Consider the following 5,291-nt stretch of genomic DNA (forward strand, 5'->3'; position numbering starts at 1 on the left):
CAGCAGTCGGTGCTCAAGAGGTAGTCGGCCTGTCGAATACTCTGTTGTTTCATACATTTGTTGTTTATCTTTTATTAACTTTGCTGTTTGTTTTTTGCAGCTGACGCCATGAGCAAAATCACCGCCTCCAAGACTGCGGCGGCCATGTTGCGGGCCTCTATTATGCAACAAGCTTCAACCGACTCCCCAAGAAGGGGGCACCCTTGGTGAGCTCCGAACCTTTCACCCTCTTTTTGGAGTGTTTATGCATATACTGACTTTTTTCTTCTTTTTAGACGGGTGCTCCAAGAGCTTCATCTTTCTCAACAGCCGGACCCCAAGGCCCGGAAGACGACTGTTGGGAGCTCTCCTGGTTCTGCCAGGAAACAGGTGGCGGCTGAGAAACAGCCGGCCACTTCCTCTAAACTCCAACTGGGCCGCCTAGAGGTATGAAGTTGTCCTTGTAAATTTTAGACTTGCTCCCTTTGTTAATAAGTCTAATCCGTTTGTTTATGCTTGATGCAGCCGGCCCCAGGAGCCTGACTTGGTAGGATGGCCAAGTCTATGATCAGGGCAGTTCCTCCAGCTGAAAGGGAGGCGGTCAGGGTGTCGGCACCCTTGACCTTGACGGGATTGCAGGGGTCCTTGCTGAGGTATACTTAGCATATTTTTGAGTATTTGAATTTTTGGACGCCTGTTTTCTTTTTTGTTTGGAAACTGACGCCTGTTTTTTTTGTACTTAGGCCCTGCTCCGAGTTAACGGCCTTCGCAAGCCGCTTGATCGGAAGAACAAAGAGGTAAAGGCTGCAAAAGCTATGGCCGCCTCTGACTGTGATAAGGCAATGTTTCAAATTGCCCAAAATGAAGTACTGACCATTGATATTCTTTATTATCAGGTGCAGGCTACCGCCGCTGTTCGGGCTCAGTTAGAGGCGGCCCAGAAGAAGAATGACGAGCTGGAGGCGACCATCACAAATCTCAAGGCCGAGCTGAAACCTCTTCGCCTGAAAATGTACTCTTACGAAGCCATGGAGAAATCCTTGGCCAGCGTAAAGGAACGCCTGGTGACCCAGGAGAAGAGTCTTACCCAAGAGCTCTCGGAAAAGGCCGAGCAAGAGAAGAAAGAGCTGGTCCGAGAGATGATGGAAGACTCCGCTCAAATCCAGCGCATGACCTGGGGCCGCCTCTTCCCCAGTGCCGACTTTGCCTCTTGGGAAAGAACGTACCGCCAGTGTTCGGAAACATATAATTAAGAGATCCTGGCGGCTGCTGAAGAAGAGGCGTTGGGGAAGCGTTGAGGAGGAGGAGGAGCCGGTAGTGGCGCTTATGCCGCTTGGGGGTAAGGCATCAAAAAAGGATGCAGCTGAAGCCGAGTCCAGCAAGAAGAGTGTTGACCAAGGCGGCAGCTGCTAATACTGAACTGCCCCCTTCTTAAGCTTTTATGTATTCTTTCCACGGCCTGCGTGCCGTTTGCTTTGTATTTACCCGGCCAGGGGGCCGGGGCTTTGAATATTTTGCTGGTCTTTAATGACCGGCTTATTTTTAATGAATTTTTGTTTTGCTTCAAATTTGTCTAAGTATTCCATATCTAATATCCAATCGTTCACTAGACCGACTGTTTTACATGGCCGAACGTTGCAGACAGGTACGGAGAGTTAGTACGCCGCCTATGCCCCTGGACGACTGGTTGTCTGTTTCCAGGATAGACGATCAGTCGGCCATTTATCCAATCAGTATTCGAACTATTTTGTCTGGATCCTTTTTAGGCAGGCGGTCCTGTCATTTGTTAATTTAACCAAGTAGGAAAGTGGTCTGACCAAGTAAATAGAGTATTACCTAGTCGCCATGAGTAGTAGAGATAACAAGCGGCGGGTACCGGTTGTTTCCCTTTATTGCCAATGTTTGTTGGCTTTTAACTCATAATTTGTTAACCTAGCAAGAGTAGTGGTTGAGAGCCCTGTTTTGTTAAAAACAGGCGGACGACTCATACCTTTTAGGCCTTAACTAAGTTGAGTGACTATTAAGTTAACATAGGAGTTACTTAGTCTTCGTCACAATCTAGATTGAGTAGTAGAGGTACCAGGCGGCGGATGCCGGCTGATCCCCTTGATTTGCCAATGTTTGTGGGCTATTAACTCAATAGGTTACCTAGTAGGAATAGTGGTTTGAGTGCCCCTGTTTGCCAAAAAACAGGCGGTCTACTCAAACCTTTTAGGTTCCATACCAAATTTGAGGGAGTGACAATGAGTTAACGTTGGAGTTACTCAGTCGCCGTCACTCTTGATTGAGTAGTAGAGGTACCAGGCGGCGGAGGCCGGCTAGACCCCTTGATTCGCCAATGTTTGTTGGCTATTAACTCAAGAGGTACCCCCTGCATTTATCCCAAGTAATACAGGCGGTCATCTGACTCAGATGTCAACTGCTACCACTGGTTTGGTTAGTGATAGAGTTATCCTTGTCTCAAAAACGGCTACGTGGTTGCCCTTGGGGACAGTCGTATAGGTGCCGTGTAATTAGTTTATAGAACAATGTTCCACCCAAAAGGGAGTTGCTCTCTGCGACGAATTTCATCCGGAGGGATGCCGTCGGACGCCTGCTATGATGTTGGGACAGGTCGTATTAGTTTTGTAGATTTGATAAGTTGGCTTGGCGCCTGGTCTGATCATTCGGCCTGTGGCCTTGGTAAGTTCTTGGTGAACGTAGGTGCTAAGTAAAAGGAGGGTAGTTGCCTGTTAGGCACAGGGTCGGCCAGGCCCTAATCGTTTTAGCTAAGTATTAGGGGGGTGGCTATGTGTTTGGAACCAGTCGGCCATCTTCTTATGGAGAGTAGCCGACTATATGCCCAGACGACATGCCCCTATTGTGAGTAAAATACTCAATGGAGAGTAGCCGACTGTAAAGTTACAGACGGCATGCCCCTCTAAAGATAGAGTGAAAAACTCAATGGAGAGTAGCCGACTGTAAAGGTACAGACGGCATGCCCCTCTGAAGATAGAGTGAAAAACTCAATGGAGAGTAACCGACTGTAAAGGTACAGACGGCATGCCCCTCGTAGTACAAAATTGAATAGTAAGTGCAAACTTTTATTAAGTAGCTCTTTACTTTACATCATTCAAAAGAAATATTTCTTAAGATTATCTACATTCCAAGTTCGAGGCAACGGTTGTCCGTCTGGTGTTTCCAGACGGTAGGTACCGTCCCTGACTTCCTCATAGATTCGGTAGGGTCCTTCCCAGTTGGGAGTTAGTTTGCCAGACTCATTAGCCCTACCGACTGCTTCCATTTTTCTAAGTACAAAGTCCCCTACTTTGAGTGGACGCCTGTGTACTTTTTTGTTGTATGATCTAGTCATTCTCAGGCGATAGATCTCATGGCGCAAGACAGCATTGCCCCTCTTTTCAGGAAGTGAGTCTAATGCCAGGCGCATGGCTTCCCAGTTTGCCTCTTCGTCATATAGCATTACTCGAAGAGTCGGCTCGTAGTGTTCTATTGGAAGAACAGCTTCCGCACCGTAAGTTAGGAGGAATGGAGTTTCTCCAATCGCCCCTTTTTCAGTCGTCCTAATGGCCCAGAGAACATGTGGTAGTTCATCCGCCCATAGGCCGCCTGCTCGTTCAATCTTTTTCTTGAGACCGTCTGAGATGATTTTATTAAAGGCTTCTACCTGGCCGTTTGCTTGTGGACGGCCGACAGATGCAAAGTAGTTTGCAATTCCTTGGTCACCCAACCAGCTTTTGAGAACAGGCGTCTCAAATTGGGGACCATTATCAAAAACCATAGACATGGGAATCCCGAACCGAGTGATGACATTTTTCCAAATGAATGAAATTACATCTTTCGTCTTGATTCCCTTTACCGCCTCCGCCTCTACCCATTTAGTGAAGTAGTCAACGGCAACAAGTATGTACCTCCTGCCGCCTGTAGCAGGCGTATATGGACCCAGAATGTCCATGCCCCACTTAGCAAACGGTAGTGGGCTATGAATGGTAGTGAGGTCAGTAGCCGGACGGTGAATTAGTTTGCCAAACCTTTGGCACTTGTCACATTTTTTCACCATCTCCATTGCATCTGCTTCCAAAGTAGGCCAAAAGTAGCCTTGCCGCCTTGCCCTTTGAGCAAGCATCCTACCACCTATATGAGAAGCACAGTAACCAGAGTGAAGATCATCTAGTATCTCTCGTCCCTTTTCTGGAGTAACACACTTTAAGAAGGGTTGAAGGTACCCCCTCTTGTGAAGTTCTCCCTTTATCATTTCAAAACAGGTGTCTCGTTTTTTCAGTGCTGCCGCCTGTTGAGGATCATCCGGCAGTGTACCGTTTGTCAGATATGCCCTGATTGAATCCATCCAGGTTGAGCTTCTGTCTAGGATTCTAATAGGGTTTTCCTCGATGCTTCTCTTCTCCATTACTTCCCAAAAAACAGTTCGAGGAGTATCAGAGGAGGCGGATGATGCTAATTTTGACAGTGCATCCGCCTAGTTGTTTTCTGATCTCGGCACTTGGATCAGATGAAAATCCTCAAGGGAACCGACTGCTTGTCGGGCCGCCTGTAAATACTTGATCATGGCCGGATGGGTTGCTTCGTATTCGCCATTGTACTGACTCACTATCAATTGTGAATCGGAACAGGCGTCTATTTTTCTTGCCCCTGCCGCCTTGCACATGCGGATCCCGGCTAGTAAAGCTTCATATTCTGCCTCATTGTTTGAAGCCTGAAAACTGAAGCGTAGAGCATACTCGTACCTGTCGCCCTCTGGCGACTGACATATGACGCCTGCTCCACAACCATTTGAAGTAGAGCTTCCGTCCACATATACCTTCCATACTTGGTCTGGAACTTGAGAGCCAGGAGGACGAGTCATCTCTACAATAAAATCAGCAAAGGCTTGCCCCTCACTGCTTTTCTAGGCTCGAATGTAACTTCGAGGCTCTGTATTTCTATGGCCCATTTGATCATTCGGCCTGACGACTCCATGACGGTAAGTGGCCGCTTGATAGGTTGGTCTGTATACACGACGACTGCATGTGCCAAAAAGTAGGGCTTCAATTTTTTAACAGCCATGAAGAGTGCAAGACCAAATTTCTCCACTAGGGGATACCTCAACTCGGCATTTTTCAGTACGTGACTGACAAAGTAGACCGGGAGCTGACAGCCGTCTCTTTCAGCAAGGAGAACAGCGCTTAACGCATGATCAGAGACGGCCAGGTACATGTAGAGAACCTCTTTGGGCAAAGGGCTGACCAGCCTCGGCAAGGAATGCAAGTGAACTTTTAATTTCTGGAAGGCGGCCTCAGCATCCAGCCCCCATTCAA

The sequence above is a fragment of the Chenopodium quinoa genome, unplaced genomic scaffold (genome assembly GCF_001683475.1).
Source record: "Chenopodium quinoa cultivar QQ74 unplaced genomic scaffold, ASM168347v1, whole genome shotgun sequence".
Classification (NCBI taxonomy): domain Eukaryota; kingdom Viridiplantae; phylum Streptophyta; class Magnoliopsida; order Caryophyllales; family Amaranthaceae; genus Chenopodium; species Chenopodium quinoa.